The following is a 21,391-nucleotide window of genomic DNA, read 5'->3' on the forward strand; positions in this document are numbered from 1 at the left end:
TTTAAAAATATTAACTTGATACTCTACCGAATTTCCCAAACAAATAATTACGTATTCCCAAAAAATCCGCGTAGAGTTTTTATCCCGAGTCTGAAAAAAATGTTTGACACCACAAAAGTTATTTTGATATAGTCTACTGACTTTACGATGTTTTTTCGTTTCAGCATTTTAGTATGTACTCCATTATGATAGTGTTTTATATAGGTTTTATGTAGATTATGCCACATACGATTCATATGACTTGCATTCTTTACAGACACTAAGTAGGACCAAAATATCAGGACATGCGACACACTTCACGCGCCCGTATACGCGCAAAATCCACACTCTTTAAGGGGCATGAGACGCCCCTGCCAGCGGAATTCAAATTCAAAAAGGTCCAGTTTAAGAAATGAGCTCTAGTATCGACTAATTTGTGAGAATAGTCGATACTAGAGCTAACTGGACCCTTTCAAGTAAAGATTTTTATATAAATCTATGAGGATGATACTGCCCATGTCGCAATTAAAATACCATAAGCCTACGGTGTCGTATTAGTTTACAAATTGTGCAAACCAAATTAAATATGAATTTCGCGGGCAGGCCCGTCGCTTCCACCTTAATATTATCAATGCAAAAGTGTGTCTGTCCGTCTATCTGCCAACTTTTCATTGCCACACAGTTTAACCGATTTTATGGAATTTGGTACATATTTAGCTTACATCCCGAGGAAGGACATGTCTGCCTGCTCATAAAATCTATGCATTTGCGCATCATTCATTATTTTGTACAGTTGTTGGGACGTACGAGAAGGTTTTCGACGTACAGTTGGTAGGGCGTAAGACGCATTGCAACTCATGTCCGGGCATTAGCTACTCTTAGTTTGCAGTGTGACTTCGTGGTAAGATTCTATGCCGAATGTGGCTGACTAGCAACCACAAACCAGCCGTAACCAGCCGTAACCAGCCGCAAAGCATCCCATGTGTTGCGGCTGCGAGGTAGAGAGCCAGCAACCCCCCCCCCCTTCCTCCCCCTTTCCCATCCCCGTGAATGGTGTAATACTTGTGGCCATTGTGGAGACATTCGTAAAATTCCTGAAAAGCTGGCAACGCATTTGCGGTTCCTCTGGCGCTGCAGATGTTCATGGGCGGCGGTTATCACTTAACACCAGGTGATCCGCCTGCTCGCTATTTTTTTATATAAAAAAATTATGTAGCAATTCACTCTGTAGATGCAACTGCAATAGGATGATTTCAACGCGCTCTATGCGAATGCCTTCATACATTTCCTTGTATTGAAACTTGTTGGACACGTCGTCGTCGCATTGTATTTGTTTCAAGCTTTATATCCTCTAAAGTCCAAAGCAATTAAGATCGTACCTACTGAATAACGTTATTTCTATAGTTTAGTCGACCAAGAAATTGGTAGAGCACTAGGTATAGGAATACCGTTTACTTATTAAAAGTACAAGAAGTACTAGGGTCAACTTAATCACTACATACATAATAAAAGTTCATTTTTCTGTCTGTTCGAACCTATGCTTTCGTGTATCGTACATCCGATTGAATTAAAACTGTGTACATTGTTATTGGCACTTGCGTGAAGGTTCCTAACTTAGTTTCGCTAGCGTATACAAACGTACAAGCTTTGTAAATCTATACAAATATTATGTTAGTCCGTGAGTTTGTAAACAATGTCTTCCGGAACCAATTATACGATTATTATTAAAATTCTTTCACTGTTAGATAGTAGATACATTATGTTTGAGTTCTAAGCTATAAATTATATCACACGGACGAAGTCGCGACTATTAGCTAGTAAAAAAAAGAAATGCAAACTATCACTTTAGTACACCTACGCCCACTTGATTTCACCACATACTCCTCCGACCCTAACAAGTGGTGCATTGGGAATACGTACGTTTAGTATGCAAAGCGAATGACTGCTGACTGAAATCCCACTATCGAGCGTACTACTCCCCAGACGCGGCGATGTACGTCGAATTTCACCATTCAGATCCCGATCGCAAAGTGTTGTTCACCTTATCAAACGAGGATACGTTTAGAAACATATAAAACTGATCGTATACCACAAGATGACCTACAAGAAACAGAAGGGCCACCAGAGTCACATGAGCCATCAAATGCACGAGTTTTTTTTTCTCTCTCGTCTGGCTTTACACTGATTAGCCAATGTCAAGTTTGTAGTTATTTACAAGTTAGGGAAACTATGTGTATAAGTATGGACTTCGTCTGTGCCGGCGCCCGCCGACATACACGCGGCGCCCCTTTAGAGCGCTTCCCAGTCAGTTCCACCACCAATAACACCAGCAGAACACAAAAACCGGCCACTTCTCACAAAAAAGCACCGCACGCCAGCAAACGCCACCACAGACGAAGTCCAACGCACAAGTTAGACTTCAAATTCAAATTCATATCCGAAATATTTTTATTCAATTAGACTTTTATAAGTACCTACTTTTGAGTTGTCAAAAGCATCTACCTACCAAACTTGATAGTGTGTTGTAATTCCTACGAAATTGGTAATGGTTGGGATGACAATAGATGATTATGCTAGATTGATGACTAATGATGAAGACGGGCGACATCAGGCGAGTCGCAGAGAGCCGCTGAATTCAAGCGGCGCAAGACCGTGACGTGTGGAAGTCCCTATAAGAGACCTCTGCCCAGAAGTGGATGTCTATCGGTTGATGATGATGATGAATGATACAAATACAAGGAAGATACTGAACATGAGGAAAGTGGATACTAAAACTCTCTGATGCTTAAGCTTTCGGCTAGTGTAGTGAATCGTTACTTTGATAATATTGTAACTTCTTATGATTTGAAAAGATTAAAGAGGGCTCTCTCCGTCACTCGTTTCATACAATCGTAGTTCCAATTTCATTTGAATACTAAGCAACCAAAGTCCATGAAGTTTTCAGACATATTCTAGAAAGTAATATCTGTGTCTGTGGTGTTTTAGATTTTTCTAAAAATATGTAGTTTTAAAATTACAGGGCCTCAAAGATTTGTATGAAAATTTTTAAGACTGCGTAACTTTGAAACCGAATATTTAACAGAAATCTGGAAAACCACAGACATAGATATTAGTTTCTAGAATATGTCTGCAAAATTTCATGGACTTTTGTTGCTTAATATTCAAATGAAATTGGAACTACGATTGTATGAAACGCGTGACGGAGAGAGCCCTCTTAACTCGTGAGTGATTTCCATTATAAGTATAGGTAAACTAACTAATCGGGAAACTAGCCGGGCTTACATCGACTAAATACGTGGGTATAGCCGTAACAACCCATACTTATAATTGACTACTGAGTTTCTTGCTCAGACGTAGCGTAAAAGACACTAGTTTGAATTCACCAACTCCAGTTGAAGGCCAAAATTCTTTTTTCGTGACGCCACTTGTATGCGACCTACAGAAACGTTTTCCATATAAATTGCTTGTGGCTTGTAATATACAATGCGAAAAGAGTCGATGGCTCGCCAGGGAGCGACCCTACTGAAGGTTTATTAGGCCAATCCAGTAAACGTTGGCGGTACAAGTTCTCCAAAAGTTTGGCTCTGGATTTTACGAGTCTTGGATGTTATATGTATAAATATGCAGAATATATGGGCCTAAGAAATGCCTGAAATATGAGCCAGACGTAACCCAGTTCAGGTTATGGGAGGTATAAAAATATATAAATATGAAGGATTTATGTGCGATAGGTCTGGAAAAAATTTGGAGTATCATGTGCCCAAACTGCCCAGGAGCGAAAAAGTTGAAAACTAAAACCCGGCTACGATTTCTTAATAAACGCTGAAATATTATAGTAAAATTGTTTTTTTCTCTTCTTTTTCTCTAATTTTTCTTCTTTCATTTGACATCTCACTCGATACAATAGCAAAAAATATTTTTTGAGACCCCTACTTTTTTTGATCCGAAGCGAGCAACGCCATACCCTTCTCATTCTGAGTAGAAACCCGTTCTCAGTAGTGGACTGGAAATGGCTGATCCTGATGATGATGTCAACTGAATGTTCACTAGAAACGTGGAAGAATAATAATAACGACAAGTGTAAATTAAAAATTTATAACAACCCCGACAAGTGCAGGTTACAGTAATAACTAGATAACAGCTGATAACTTTCAAACGGCTGAACCGATTTTCTTGGATTATAACTAAGAACACTCTCGATCAAGCCACCTTTCAAACAAAATAAACTAAATTAAAATCATTAGTTTAGGAGCTACGTTGCCACAGACAGATACACAGATACATACGTCAAACTTGTAACACTCCTCTTTTTGGGTCGGGGGTTAAAAAGCGTTTCAAAAATAGAAACTAATGCGATTTCAATCGTTTATTTTCTCGTGAAAAACAAAAACATTTCCTTTCAATCCGCAGTAAAGAAATTCCAGAGAGAAAATAATGGCAAAGATTTTACCGTAATCCGCCCGGCTGATTCCTTAGCAATGTTCGTCTGAAAAAAACACGGTCAAGTGCGTTAAACTCGCCTTGAAAGGGTTCCGTGGAATAAGCTTCGATTACTAAAAAGATGGCCAATGGTAGCAACTTGGTGCCAACAGATATTTTTACACGACTGCTCAAAAAAGGAGTATTAGTACTATGTATTCAGGGTTTATGTACTCGTTTGTGAGTTCCTTTATTCCACTATAACTTCTAAATGCCTGAACAGATTTGGGCGTTAGAATCCTTACATCGACCCGAGTGATGCAGTGTACAAATTTAGAAATACAATATGGCGGCTGTGTGGAGCCATTTTCAAAGTGTACATGTAATTTAGTTTAGTTTTTAGTAAGCTTTTTTGATGATAAATAACGGCATCTAAAATCCTCCACGAAAACACGCAATCTTGTTTTAATAGATCAATTTTAGTGACGTCATTTGAGAAGTATGTAATGGCTGCAATTATGATGATGGCATCGCTATCCTTAAAAAACGTTTTTCGTTTATTAGCTGAACTCCAAAAATCAGGCAAAAATATTTAACTCCGTCAAAGGCCACTTTATTTCGGTCACGCGTGAGTCTATTTTTGAAAATAATAAACAACGTTTTTCGTTTACGAGTAACTGAACTCTAACAAATCGGTCAAGTGCGAGTCTGATTCGCACATACAAATGTTAATTATACAAGAAATAATATTTTTTTTATATTTTTATTTTCATCGCGGCCATTTTTATTATTTATTTATATTATATATGTTATCAATTCTACCTATTATGGTTCACGAGATACAACCCGCTGAAAAACAGACAGACAGACGGACAGACAGCGGAGGCTTAGTGATAGGGTCCCGTTGTCGGTTAAGAAAACCCTAAAAAACATAACAAATCAGCCAAATTTATAAAGATAAACAGAACGTTAGATTCTGATTGGCATTATCCGATATTGTTTGTGTATTTCTAAGAAAAGACGATCTCGGAGCAATTGTCAGTTAATAAATCTTAGCGCGCTCGTATTTCTTATTTACAAGAAAGGAAAAGGATTTTTTGATGATATATACCTATATATACTATTAGTGATAATATATATAATATAGTGGTAATATAATTACTGATATTCACTCTCTAGCACCTGATAGTACGGAGGCTTAGTAACAAGACAAGTGTAAATAAAAAAATTCTAACACCCCCGACAAGTGAAGGTTACAGTAACTAGAAAAGAGCTGATTACTTTCAAAGGGCTGAACCGATTTTCTTGGATTATAGCTAAGAACACTCTCGATCAAGCCATTTTTCAAACAAAAAAAAACTACATTAAAATCGGTTCATTATTTTAAAAGCTACGATGCCACAGACAGATACACAGATACACATGTCAAACTTATAACACCCCTTTTTTTGGCTCGGGGGTTAATAAATAAGGTTCCGTTGCCACCCTTCGGGTACGGAACCCTAAAAATCAGTCAAAAACCGTTGGCTCCGTCAGAGGCCACTTTATTTTGGTCACGCGCAAGCTTGTTAATGAAAATAATAGAAGAGAAAGGCCGTTCGTGAAGCTAAATTGCCCGGATGTGGCACTGAAGTGAATTACAATCAACCGTTAAAGATTTTAGATTAGGAATTCGGGCTTAGGGCGTGGAACATGAAAATAAAGTTACATCTAAGAAAATTATTCGATGATTTAAATAAAACTAAGTTGTGACTTCGATTTTGCCAATTGTATCAAATTACCTGATGCCCATAACTTCATCCGCGTAGATTTAAGTTTTTTTTTAAGATCTCAAAGGAAATCGTTGAATTTTCAGGATAAAAAGTAGCCTATAGAGTCCCCAAAATGCGAGCTATTTCCCTACCATATAATCTAATAAACCCCTTTGGTTTCTGCATGGCATCGTACCAGAACGATAAATCTCTTGGCGGCAAAGTTGTCTTGGTAGAGTGGTAACTAGCCACGGCCGATGCCCCCCACCAGACCAGAATAAAGGAAATTAAGAAACTTTGCCAGGGAGATTGACAAAATGTCTGTTCCAGTATCACTAAGCGCATGTGGTGCGGTCAGACCCGCTCTGTATTCTGCAGGCTAACGTACAATAAAGGCGCGCCTGAGGGAGGCCGCTGTCACTAAATATCAACTTTCCTATTGTTCACACAAGTTATGTCCGCATTTTGTATCTGTTGAGTAATTATGTTGGGACTATGTATCGAAGTAAGTGCATTAACACCCCTACTCAGAAGTTAAGCGTGTTACCTATTATTAAAATTACCATACAGACAAATGAAGGTACCCTACAGACAAAGAAAGGGTAAAAAAGGGTAAAGGGAAACCTGGGCCCTAAATAGGAAAAGAAAGTTTGTATGAAATTAAGTCATTTTTAATTCAAGCTATTTCCAAGAAAATTGGTATTTAATTTAGGCTTTCGGTTGAAAATAAAGAACTACAATATTATGTTTCGGGCTTTTTGGAAATTTAACTCTAGTAGGTAAAGCCGGGGCAAATCAACTAGTGGGTCAGTATTTGCATGTTTGGGCCCTGATATTTTATTTTGTCAATTTTTCAGGATATGACCCTCTTCATGTCAGGATGTAGGGATTTTCAAAATGTCTCTTCCAGTATCATTGAACCATTAAACGTGTGGGTGAAGTCAGACCCGCTCTGTATTCAGCAGGATGTTACAATAAAGACGCGCCTGAGGGAGGGCCCTGCTGTCACTAAATATTATCAACTTTCTTTTGGTTCGCAAGTTATGTCCGGTGTCCCTTCCTCTGCATTTTGTATATGTAACATTATTATTTCCATCAGATTTAATTTTTCTATCTAAATGCGAGCGCTTAACGAGATTTCCTTGAAATATCATTTTGAATTAAACACACCATCATATTTACCACAGTACCTTATGTACTTTCAGCGACGTCAATCGATATTCATTATCATCATGATCAACCCAGTACCAGCTCACTACTGAGCACGGGTTGCTTCTCAAAAATAGAAGGGTTTGGCCATAGTCTACATCGCTGGCCAAGTAAGGATTGGCAGACTTCGCACACCTGTAAGAACATTATGAAGGTTTCCTCACAATGTTTTCCTTCATCGTTTAAGCAAGTGAATTTAATTGCTTCAAACGCACTTAACTACGAAACGTTAGACTAGGAAATTAAAGCTTCTCAATAGGTTCATATTATAGTAGTTCATGTTTAATTGAATCGGAGTCAATCATTATAGCCTTAAGTCCATACATGAAATTTATTTAAAAATCGATAAAAAGAAACTTTGTTTTCAAAATCCTTTTTTGTAACCTTTCGAACGGACAGCAAGCGGTCCACGGTCCCGCAAAACATAATTCCTAACAAACTACTACAAAGCCCGCCAATACCGCGAAATATTTTTGCCGCTCAAAATATGGGTGACTATCATTTACATACAAACAGGGTTTACGCAGTTATGAATTTTTTGGATCCAAAAAAAAATAAACAGTCCTTCTGCTTTCGCTTAGGTGGTTGTGGCCTAGTGGGACTCGGAACACAATCCTCAGGATATGTGCTGGTTAAGCAACGTTGACTGAAGTTTGTAACTGGGTTGGTCGGTACTTAATTTTGGACATCCGAATATAAAATGGGGGAAAAGAAATACTAGTTCTAGGAGCCGTGTAAGCAAGTAATCATCGTAGATTTAGGTTTTTTATAAATCCCGTGGGAACTCTTTGGTTTTCCAGAACCATGTCATTCACTGGGATGCAAGCTATCACTGTATCAAATTTTCACAAAATCAATCAAATGGATGGGAAACTAGTCTGAAAAACTAGCAGACAGGCAGACAGTCACAATTTATAATATTAGTATGGAATTGTAGATGGACTGGCCACTGCCACTTCAATTTGCTGATGGTTGGGGACACTATTTGATATTGTGCTTATATTTTCACTACAACCATATCATCTTAATAATTCACGCATGATAAACGAGTAGCTAACCGTGAAAGTTACTCGCGAAATCCACAGTAAAGACAATAAACCGGTTCCCCAGCGTCTAATGCAAGCAATCTTATACGAAAGTTGTGTAACTACTGCGAGCTATTTGAATTAATTCCAGACGAATGGCATAATTTAGTGCCTAGGTAAGCAGAATATATTCTCGCATATAATATTGCAAAATTTTCCCTGCGACTGCTGCAGGAGTGGAATTTGGGGAAATGCTGAAATATTTGTTTCATTCCTCATGTTCTTGGAGAATTTACGTTTAATTTCAAGGAAGCCTGACACTACACGTTTGTACGTACCATCTTTTAATGTTACACCTCGGAAACAAAATTAGGTTTAACCTACTAAAGTTTTTATAATTTAATAAACTTTTAAAAAGTTTAAAATAATAAAAATTAATCATTACTAAGCGTGTTTGTTTGTTAGTTTTCCACAAAGGAGCAACGTATCGTCGTGATTTTGAGTTCCTACAGGATTTTTGAAAACCTAAATATACGCGAACGAAGTCAATCATCAGCTAATATAAATTACTAGCTGATGCCCGCAGCTTCGCCCGCGTGGATTGGTCAGATCCCCTGCAGCATCAGGATTGAGGAGTTGGAATCCAAACTTTTTATGAAACAATGTCGCAAAGTTCCTCTATCGATTAAAAAAAAATTACGCAAATCGGTTCAGAAATCTCAGAGATTTCGGTGTACATAGGTAGAAAAACACAACTCTCTTTTTGAAAGTCGGTTAAAAAAGTAGCCTATGTTACACCCTGGTCAATCCTCTACTTGTCTGTGAAAATCCCGTCAAAATCGGTTCAGCCGTTCCAAAGATTAGCCTTTTCAAACAGACAGACAGACAGACAGAAAGACAAAAATTTTAAAAACGTGTGATTCAGTTAAGGTATCGTTCAAATAACCCTATGAGCTTAATATGAGATAGTTATTTCGAAATTACAGACAGACACTCCAATTTTATTTATTAGTATAGATAAGGGAAGTTAATTAAATGCTGTAAACAGTTCAAATGTTGGGTACTTTCTTACCAGTTTGCATCCTTAAGCAAAAGGATCCGTACATTTTTTTGTAAAAAAGCTGTAACTGTATTAAGCAACTCGACACTCGTTAAATATTTTATTAAAACAAAGTAAAATATACCTTTTATGTCTATATATAAAAAACCGGTGGAAATAATTTACTTTAAACTGGCACGGTGTAAAGGCAACGTTTTCATACCGCAAGAAAAATAGACTACACGTTAGAACAACAAAGGCTGAGTTTGCACAATATCAGCGCGTGTTTGCGGGGATCCCCACAGGGGTGCAAAAATCACTCTTTACTTGTATGTAAATGTTTATTTCACGCTTCATTTCTGAGAGGGTTGTAAAATGCGCTTTATTGGTGTTAACATTTTAATAAAACACTCTCTAAAGTAGCGCAATCAACAAATAAAAGAGTCAAAGATCTTTTGGTTACTCAATAAAAGTAGACAACAAGTTAGAATAACAAAAGCTGAATTTACAGAATGTCAGCACGGTGTTGGCGGGGGTTACCACAGGGATGCAAAATCACTCTTTACTTGTATGTAAATGTTTATTTTACGCTTCATTTCTGAGTGGGTTATAAAATGCGCTTTATTGGTGTTAACATTTTAATAAAACACTCTCTAAAGTAATGCAATCAACTAATAAAAGAGTCAAAGGTCTTTCGGTTACTCAATAAAAATAGACAAGTTAGAATAACAAATGCTGAATTTACACAATGTCAGCACGGTGTTGGCGGGGGTTACCACAGGGATGCAAAATCACTCTTTACTTGTATGTAAATGTTTATTTTACGCTTCATTTCTCTGTAGGATTGTAAAATGCGCTTTATTGGTGTTAACATTTTAATAAAACACTCTCTAAAGTAATGCAATCAACTAATAAAAGAGTCAAAGGTCTTTCGGTTACTCAATAAAAATAGACAACAAGTTAGAATAACAAAAGCTGAATTTACAGAATGTCAGCACGGTGTTGGCGGGGGTTAACCACAGGGATGCAAAATCACTCTTTACTTGTATGTAAATGTTTATTTTACGCTTCATTTCTCTGTAGGATTGTAAAATGCGCTTTATTGGTGTTAACATTTTAATAAAACACTCTCTAAAGTAATGCAATCAACTAATAAAAGAGTCAAAGGTCTTTCGGTTACTCAATAAAAATAGACAACAAGTTAGAATAACAAAAGCTGAATTTACACAATGTCAGCACGGTGTTGGCGGCGGTTACCACAGGGATGCAAAATCACTCTTTACTTGTATGTAAATGTTTATTTTACGCTTCATTTCTCTGTAGGATTGTAAAATGCGCTTTATTCGTGTTAACATTTTAATAAAACGCTCTCTAAAGTAATGCATTCAACTAATAAAAGAGTCAAAGGTCTTTCGGTTACTCAATAAAAATAGACAACAAGTTAGAATAACAAAAGCTGAATTTACAGAATGTCAGCACGGTGTTGGCGGGGGTTAACCACAGGGATGCAAAATCACTCTTTACTTGTATGTAAATGTTTATTTTACGCTTCATTTCTCTGTAGGATTGTAAAATGCGCTTTATTGGTGTTAACATTTTAATAAAACACTCTCTAAAGTAATGCAACCAACTAATAAAAGAGTCAAAGGTCTTTCGGTTACTCAATAAAAATAGACAACAAGTTAGAATAACAAAAGCTGAATTAACACAATGTCAGCACGGTGTTGGCGGGGGTTACCACAGGGATGCAAAATCACTCTTTACTTGTATGTAAATGTTTATTTTACGCTTCATTTCTCTGTAGGATTGTAAAATGCGCTTTATTGGTGTTAACATTTTAATAAAACACTCTCTAAAGTAGCGCAATCAACAAATAAAAGAGTCAAAGATCTTTTGGTTGCTCAATAAAAGTAGACAACAAGTTAGAATAACAAAAGCTGAATTTACACAATGTCAGCACGGTGTTGGCGGGGGTTACCACAGGGATGCAAAATCACTCTTTACTTCTATGTAAATGTTTATTTTACGCTTCATTTCTCTGTAGGATTGTAAAATGCGCTTTATTGGTGTTAACATTTTAATAAAACACTCTCTAAAGTAGCGCAATCAACAAATAAAAGAGTCAAAGATCTTTTGGTTACTCAATAAAAGTAGACAACAAGTTAGAATAACAAAAGCTGAATTTACACAATGTCAGCACGGTGTTGGCGGCGGTTACCACAGGGATGCAAAATCACTCTTTACTTGTATGTAAATGTTTATTTTACGCTTCATTTCTCTGTAGGATTGTAAAATGCGCTTTATTCGTGTTAACATTTTAATAAAACGCTCTCTAAAGTAATGCATTCAACTAATAAAAGAGTCAAAGGTCTTTCGGTTACTCAATAAAAATAGACAACAAGTTAGAATAACAAAAGCTGAATTTACACAATGTCAGCACGGTGTTGGCGGGGGTTACCACAGGGATGCAAAATCACTCTTTACTTGTATGTAAATGTTTATTTTACGCTTCATTTCTCTGTAGGATTGTAAAATGCGCTTTATTCGTGTTAACATTTTAATAAAACGCTCTCTAAAGTAATGCATTCAACTAATAAAAGAGTCAAAGGTCTTTCGGTTACTCAATAAAAATAGACAACAAGTTAGAATAACAAATGCTGAATTAACACAATGTCAGCACGGTGTTGGCGGGGGTTACCACAGGGATGCAAAATCACTCTTTACTTGTATGTAAATGTTTATTTTACGCTTCATTTCTCTGTAGGATTGTAAAATGCGCTTTATTGGTGTTAACATTTTAATAAAACACTCTCTAAAGTAATGCAATCAACTAATAAAAGAGTCAAAGGTCTTTCGGTTACTCAATAACAAGTGTAAATTAAAAATTTATAACACCCCCGACAAGTGAAGGTTACAGTAACTAGAAAACAGCTGATAACTTTCAAACGGCTGAACCGATTTTCTTGGATTATAGCTAAGAACACTCTCGATCAAGCCACCTTTCAAACAAAAAAAAACTAAATTAAAATCGGTTCATTAGTTTAGGCGCTACGGTGCCACAGACAGATACACAGATACACAGACACACAGATACACACGTCAAACTTATAACACCCCTCTTTTTGGGTCGGGGGTTAAAAATAGACAACAAGTTAGAATAACAAAAGCTGAATTTACACAATGTCAGCACGGTGTTGGCGGAGGTTACCACAGGGATGCAAAATCACTCTTTACTTGTATGTAAATGTTTATTTTACGCTTCATTTCTGAGTGGGTTGTAAAATGCGCTTTATTGGTGTTAACATTTTAATAAAACTAGTCCCTAAAGTAATGCATTCCACAATTTCAACAGTTAAAGATCTTTTAATAACGCAATAAAATTCTTTACTTGTATGTAAATTTTTATTTTACGCTTCATTTTAGCTTGTTCAAGCTATTTATTCATGGTTAAAAGTACCTATCCACTGTTTGTTGTGGTCATGAAATTTCAAACATTGACTTAGGAGTTGCTAAGATACCATAATTTTCCTATTTACACAGTAATAAGCTAAAGTCTACAGTTTAAAGTGCATGTCTTGAAATTAAGTTGGAATTGGAACATGTAGGTACGTATCGTATCTCATATCTCCGCAACACAGTAACAGTTCGGTCACGTGCGGTACGAAACGGCGAAGTTATCTTGGTTGCAACTTTTGCTAGCAATAGAACAATTTTCTATCTTAATAAACTTCAACTTTTGTTGTTGTCACGATACCAATTTTTATCGGCGGAATTAGATTTCTTCCCTTTGACTTTCTGTTGCCACTGAAGGCGAAGTTTGGACGGGAGATGGTGGCATCCAATAGTGAAATTGATTTCTGTATTCGTTTCTTTGTCTAGAAAATATTTTTTTTTTGTAACAGCTAATTCATCTTAGATTGTTTTTAAAACTAGTATTAGGTATTGGGGGGAAGTGGCTGGATGAGGAAGGCTGAGGACCGGGTGTGGTGGCGCTCTTTAGGGAAGGCCTATGTCCAACAGTGGACGTCTTAAGGCTGATGATGATGATGATGAAGATGACCAAATAACACGTTTGAAAAGAAAATAATATGGAAAAGGTAGAGGGGCGTGCCTGAGAATCGAAATGTATATACATAGTACGCGACAGGTTGAGATGGCAATCAGGATGGGACGCCCCGCACAGCCCCTGCGCTAACCCAGTGAGGAATAGCGCGGGTGACGTGCGGGTATGCCGGGCATCATAACCCGATTGCCATGTCGACCTGGCGGGCGTACAATAGGAATAGAAGACAAACGTGTCCACTCCCTCCGTCCACACACTGCTCTACTCGCGAATTAATCGCGACGCCGCTGCACTAGGTCAATTGTGTTTGCAACGCGATGGACGTCGAAACTGTGGCAGCGTGCGCGCTATTGCATACTTACCGACAAAATACCCTATTTAGCGATGGGCGTGAACGGGGAACGCGAGTAACGGGGCCACACTACGTCTCTGCCTCCGTTCCTCGCTCCTTCCCATACCACACGGGCAGTGTGTGGACGGGGGTTAAGCTATCTCTACTTCTAAGATATAAGAGATTCAGGTGACATTAGGTACTCGCAAACTCAGAATAGATATGCTCGTTTTAATATTTTAACGAAATGCTGCACCAAACCGCAATGTTCTGATTGGCTAGTCGGTCACATAATACACAGATGTGCTACACAGTTCGGCTAGTGATACACAGTTTCACAAATAGACAACCTACTTAATTGATAGGTACGAGGAAGACAAGGGTTCAGTGACAGCAATTGCAATCTACATTGCGGTTGCTGTAGTACCTAGTACCGCTTTCCTAGGATACCTTAGCTTTACTAGAAGACAATAATTGATACAGAAACCCTAGGTTAAACATGAATCTAGTTCGAGACACATTGCGGTAGAGTAACAGCAAAATCAGGAAGTATCTCTCGGTTTGATCCTGTATCGACGATATTATGTCAAAATATATTAGGCTATGGTGACGTGAAATCATAGACATATATACGTATCGCTATAATAGGGATACCTGCGTCAAATGTACTATCGACTCGACGTTTTGTTAAAAGATCATTAACTGTCATGAAAATACAAATATACTTGCTAAGAATCATGCTAAGAATATTAAGCTACGTCATAACGGACGCCAATAGAGCCTCAATAGCTCAACCGGTAAAGGAGTGGACTGAAAACCGAAAAGGTCGACGGTTCAAACCCCGCCCGTTGCACTATTGTCGTACCTACTCCTAGCACAAGCCTGACGCTTAGTTGGAGAGGAAAGGGGAATATTAGTCATTTAACATGGCTATATTCTTAAAAAAAAAAACTACGAGTTTAATTCAAGGGATACAGAAGGAGGGGGTCACTGTGGAGTGTGGACTTAGTAACCTCGGCGTAACATACTTACATTTATACCAAATAGATAGATATAGTGACGTCACTCACAACGTCCGTCACACGCAATTAATGACGTCACTCGTGTATCAAATTAGTGTGTGCAACGTTGGCTCGTTACCTGCATTAGGTTAGCTTGTTAAATTATATAATAAGCGTCAACGCTGCAGGCGGGCCAATTATATTATGCTGTTTTATCATGCAGATGCTTAAACATGCAGCACACATTATTATGTAACTAATAATATCAGACGGTAACGTGTGGCCTGATTGCGACAGTGCCTGTCAGTCCACTGTGCTGAGCAAGCAACGTTGACCTAAGTCAGTAATCCGATGGGTGACCGAGGTCCAAAATTTATCGACCGTCTTCAGCTGTTACCAGTAACATCTGACAAAAATAATTGAAACGTAAAGCCTAAGAGACAAAATTCAGTAGGTACCCTTAGTTAGTCGTATGTGGAAAGATCTAGAATCCCTCTTGGTATTATTATTTCAAGAAAACCCTCCTCATTATGTACCTAATTAATAAAGAGGTCAAGACCTTCAACAATGAGGTATGTATATGACGTAGAGAAAGAGAATATTAACAACTAGCTGTTGGCCGTGACTTCGATCGCTTAGGATTTTTGTTGTTCCGGTGGTAAGCATTGCCGTGTTAAAATGAGAAGGATCTGTGTTCTTTCCCGGTAAGGACTATTTGGGAATTTATGATTTCTAGCTTGTATAAGCGAACAGATAGACTAGGAATCGTATTTATTTACACGAAACGATCACTGAATGAATATATAAAGTAAATAACTATTAATTAAAATATAAACTTTCTATTAAACTCACTTACATTGTAAATACAAGTAAATTGAAAGATAAGTAAATAACAAAGCTTGGTAAAGAAACACTTGATATTTCAAGCCGAGCAATCCAATTGAATAAAGTTTTCCGTTCTATTATTGTATAATATAATAATCATACACTCGCTTTAACAGTAAAAGCTCCTATACACATTAGCCCCATACATTCGGCATGCGTCGATCAATGTCTGAATGCTTCCGCAAAATCCTTAAATATTTGTGTGACTACCTACAAAAGTTGGTAAGCTGACTCTGAATGAATTCTTGACTGAATTACGGCCCTGGCAGCCACTCTATGGAGACTAGGCATCTAGAAAAAAATAATAGTGCACAAGTGTGTGTGCAAATACAGTGGTAGTCTATATTATTCGTTCACTCTCATAGTCCGATGGAACAGCAATTTGACACGACTGGCGAAAGATTAGATGCAAAACCATTACCTTAATGTGCTCTTTAAGAACTCAGGTGTGACTCTGGACTACTACTGAGAATTTTTTGAAATGAAATTCGCCGAATTCATTGGACGAGAGGGTTGGGCCAATGTGAATTTAACTCTTAAGGATAACGTTGCATTCTCCGAGCGTTTTTCTATTTCCCAGAGGGTTGCTCGTAATCATGTGCATTTTCCAATTTAAGGAGCAGCTTCCGCTTCGACTAAACCAATTTGCTTTATCATTTATCAAGCCACAGTCCACGTAAACGCAACATTTTCTTTGTTGTAAGAAACTAAAGGCAGCTAAAACCAACTGGATTTTTTATCGTGCCATTGTTACGCTTTATTGGAATCTAATTTTCTATCTAAAGTATTTTTTCTCTAACATACTTGACTATAATCTCACCAAAGTACTGATGATAATACAGCCTAAGGTGGAGCGGGCTTGCCTAGAATGTGCCTAATTCACCCTACTTTTGAAGGTTCCAATATTGTAATTGACGGAGTAAAGGAAAAATTATGACTCACTCTGTTATTAACGCCCAGCCCAAATTCTTGGATCTAGAAAGCTGAAGTACAGTTATCTTTTAAAGTGGTAGATAAGTAAGAAAGCCGGATTTTAGAAATATATGCCGAAACCTGGATAACTGACTTTAGGGTTCCAAACTAAACCTTTACGTTTCCTCCGTGCCTCGGAGCAATATATTGAGATTATAAATGTATGTCCTATTAACCACCCACCAATTTAACCGATTGAGGGAAAAAGGTACAGAGCTTGCATCCCGCAGACGGATACTTAGCACGCTTCAAGCGAGCAGACACCGTGCTCTTGAAGTGTGAGGTACGCAAGACTTCAAGTTTCAACTACAGTGGAGCCCCGGTAATCCAGCCCCTGTCTAATCCGGCACCCCTTGTAATCCGACATGTCTATTATTATAGAATTTACTAAATTCGACATACATAGTAAAGTATGATTTAGAGTATGTATAACATATAGAATGTTGTCATTAGACCTGTAATTTGTCGGATTACAAGATACTCTTTTGTAAAAAATTCCGGACTATAGGGGGTCTTAGGCAGTATTCTATAATCCGACAAATCCGATAGTTCGACAATGTCCTGCAAAACGTTTGTCGGATTACCGGGGGTCCACTGTATTGAGTAGCAAGGCTGAGGCAAGCACAGGTACGTAGCAGAAAACAGGGATGCCAGACGTGAGTTCTAAACCTTAGTAATTCGTACTAAAAACGTTGAACAGAATCACTTCGTGCGAGTTAATTGGATGTCGACTTGGAGTATGCCAATATGGGTCCTTGTACACGCGTTGCATTAAACTATATGTATTTGGGTACGTACGTACGTTTCTAATGCAAATGTTTAACGAGCTAAGCTGGAGCAGTCAACGGGCCAATATTCATCAGCATAATCTAATACTTGGTCGACTTCACCGAGTTAGCGCAGTATGCAGATTTGAAATGCCCCGGGGCAGTACAAGTGCATTATTTGTGTTGCCAAGTGGCTAATTATTAACAGCTCACAGTGTAATTAGTATTGACTCACTTTTGAAACAAAGCTTTTTAGGGCCAACACATAGGAAAGCGAGGACAACATTGTTCTCTTAACAGGGCTCTCTCCGTCACTCGTTTCATACAATCGTAGTTCCAATTTCATTTGAACACTAAGCAACCAAAGTCCATGAAATTTTGCAGACATATTCTAGAAACTAATATCTGTGTCTGTGGTGTTTTAGATTTTTCTAAAAATATGTAGTTTTAAAATTACAGGGGCTCAAATATTTGTATGAAAATTTTTAAGACCGCGTAACTTTGAGACCGAATATTTTAACAGAAATCCGGAAGACCACAGACATAGATATTAGTTTCTAGAATATGTCTGCAAAATTTCATGGACTTTGGTTTCTTAATATTCAAATGAAATTGGAACTACGATTGTATGAAACGAGTGACGGAGTGAGCCCTCTTAACTAGATACCTAATAGAAAAAAACTGACATCTTAGTTCAAAATCTTATTTTTAATACCTCACCTATTCATAAACTTTTAATAGTTTTAACCAAAGTCGTGTTAGAACACCAATCGATAGTGTAAGGTGTTGTCCTGAAATTATGTATATAATATGGAGTAATATGTTACATTTTATGCATACAAATATCAGTTTGAATAGACGAAGGTAAAACAGGAAGGCTTTAGTTTAGAAATCATGATCACAGTACGCGTTGTATTAATACGAGGACTTATATGCTTTTTTCAGGAGCATATTTAAATAGATTCTAAACTTGTGAAAGGCAAGTGTAAAATTGATTGTGGAATTTTTCATAACTCCATTATATTATTTTCAGAAGTTTCACCTGAGTGAAGCGGGGGTGAGTCAGTTAGTTGTTCAATCTATAAACTAAATATCCGGGTAAATAGCCAGTGCATAGATCATGACGTTATCTAGTTCAATGGATACACAAACAGTACAACGGTTAATATATGATTAAGCACAGAGTAGGTACTATGTTAGCCAATGAGCGTGATTCATTAAATTGATTTACCTAATCAAACCTCTATACAACCTGATCTATGGCACTAATGACAAATAGCAAATAGCGCTACCATTAACAAAAGAGCTGTTTAGAACAGACGATATTGTTGCGACTAGACGACACGACATTAAACATCCTAACACTGACGGTGAGCCTTGAGAACCATACATCAATATCATAACCCCTATCACCTATTTTCTACCAATAGCCTAATATTTGACATATTATCAATCATTCATATTATCATTCATAATCAAACCGAGAATTCCCTCACAGTAGTTCGCTCTACCACTATAATTTACAGTTAACAAATGAGTTGTCATACTACTTTTGGGCTATAGTTGTTAAAAAATGACAAATTTTAAACTTTTATTGTCATTGTTTCCGAAATATTTTATCTTCTTAGAAATATTTTTACAAATATTTCATTATTGTTATAAGTATTTAGGTTGTTTAGAAACTCTGTGTCAATCAAACTATTTGATTTTCTGGGATATAAGCTACATCTGTGCCCGCCAAAATAGGTTAAACAGGTGGGCCTTGCAAAGATGTGAGACAAACAGACAAGCACACTTTTGCATTTATAATATCAGTAGCCTACGCCCGCGATTTCGTCCGCGTGGACTACACAAATTTCAAACCGGTCTTTTACCCCCTTAGGAGTTGAATTTTCAAAAATGCTTTCTTAACGGATGTCTGCGTCATAATAACTATCTGCATGTCAAATTTGAGCCCAATCCGTACAGTAGTTTGAGCTGTGCGTTTATGGGTCAGTCAGTCAGTCAGCTTTTCCTTTAATGTATTTAGATTGTGGAATAAACTTTCTCCACCCGATCGCATTTTATAAAAGCACCTCGTAGCTTGCATACGTATAATTCGTTATTATCAATGTCCGAACTTCGAACCATACACGAATGAATACCTTACTTGTTATACGAGATTTCGAGGAAGCAGAGAGATCTAATTTTAAAAATCTTTTTTCTTTATTCGCTACCTCGGCTATCTGATATAGAAATGTTGGAAACCCGAAAATAGCTACTATCCTTTAATCCAAATTCTTTAAAAGAAGATTCCCTAAAAAGGTCCCTGAAAGCGGCGGGACCTTTATTAATATTCCACCAACGTAGAGCCGGCCCGATAGACTATTATGGAGGCAACTATGGAGGCGATCTTCAGCCTAAAAGCCTGAACACACGCAGAGCGCGACGCCAACGTGTCCTAGATCCTGAACGAGGTTAAACAGAAAGAGTGAAGTGGACGTTTACACGACTTTCCAAAAAACGGTCAAGTGCAAGTCGTTCTCTCACACAAAGGGTTCCGAACCATTGTACAAGATTATGTACTTACTTTGTATTTTTTTTTTTGTTTATATGGCAGCCATTTGAAATTTTAATATTTGTGCAATAGAAATATTCACTCCGTAAATTTTAATCCTTTACCTATTTCAGGTTATGAAATACAGCCCGCCGACAGACAGACAGAAGGATGAAGAGACGGACAAACGGACAGCGGACGCCTAGCAATATGGTCCCGATGGCACTACATTAGTACAAAAGCCTAAAAAGGAGGAAAGGAAAATAATATTATGTTTTCAAGATTCACGTATTATGTACAATGTACTTACATGAATACTGAGTGTGAGTTTCTTCATTCTTTGTTTTTTTTTTGTTAACCAGTCACTTGACGATTGAAAAGCACTCATGAAAATGTATTTGAATAAGAAATTCCTTCTTTTCCAAAATTTCTTGGTAGTACTACAATTTAAGAAGAACTGAATTTCTAGAAGCCGCATATCTAGTCGCGTTGCCAACGTGCGTCGTTACTGTAAGTCTGTACAAGCCTTTATCCTAAATCCGAGGTGACTTTTGTAAACTCGCACAAATAATTTGAATGGGATTTGTGTTCAAAGCCTTAAAGCTCAAAATAGTAATGGAAAGCTGAGCCACTATTCGAACGATTTTGTTACAAAAATAGAATGAAGTCCCAAACTATTCTAGATCTTAAGAGTTTAACAACCTTATTTAGCATAAGAGTGCGCTTAGTTTTAGCTTTAGTCTGATAGGAAAAGGATAGGAAGCCTCGCTTGCGGCTAATTACCGTCTTAAGCTTCATTTACGCCAGGGTAACATAGTGCAACATTGCGGCATGCCACAGTTTGTATGGTACAAAAATAATATAAAATATAAGTACTAAGACCCGCTGGTGACTGTTGAATCGTAATATTCCAATGCTACACCACGATATTGTCTTGACATACAAGTGTAAATTAAAAATGTATAACACCCCCGACAAGTGAAGGTTACAGTAACTAGAAAAGAGCTGATAACTTTCAAACGGCTGAACCGATTTTCTTGGATTATAGCTAAGAACACTCTCGATCAGCCACCTTTCAAATAAAAAAAAAACTAAATTAAAATCGTTTCATTAGTTTAGGAGCTACGATACACAGATACACACGTCAAACTTATAACACCCCTCTTTTTGGGTCGGGGGTTAAAAATAAACTGCCGCATGCTGCAATCAGGCCTTCTGGCAAATGATGATGCAGCCTGATGGAGCGCGCTTGTCTAGACTCTAGAAGATTTCTATATTCACTCTTAACTCCAAGCAAGGTACCCATATTAAAAGTACCAGACCTTGCAAATAAGTTTATCTAGATACTTGAACCAAATTACACAGACCATTATTTACAAAACCAATACGAACGAAAGGGCCATATCGCATTCAT

At 37.5% G+C, this 21,391-nt stretch overlaps 1 protein-coding gene across 1 annotated transcript in view; it reads right to left on the reverse strand.

The window, feature by feature from the left end:
• Positions 1 to 21,391, reverse strand: part of LOC123867096 — a 308,948-nt gene that overhangs the window by 215,804 nt on the left and 71,753 nt on the right. The gene's annotated exons all lie outside the window — the stretch shown is intronic.

Source organism: Maniola jurtina, chromosome 7, assembly GCF_905333055.1.
Source record: "Maniola jurtina chromosome 7, ilManJurt1.1, whole genome shotgun sequence".
Lineage (NCBI taxonomy): Eukaryota > Metazoa > Arthropoda > Insecta > Lepidoptera > Nymphalidae > Maniola > Maniola jurtina.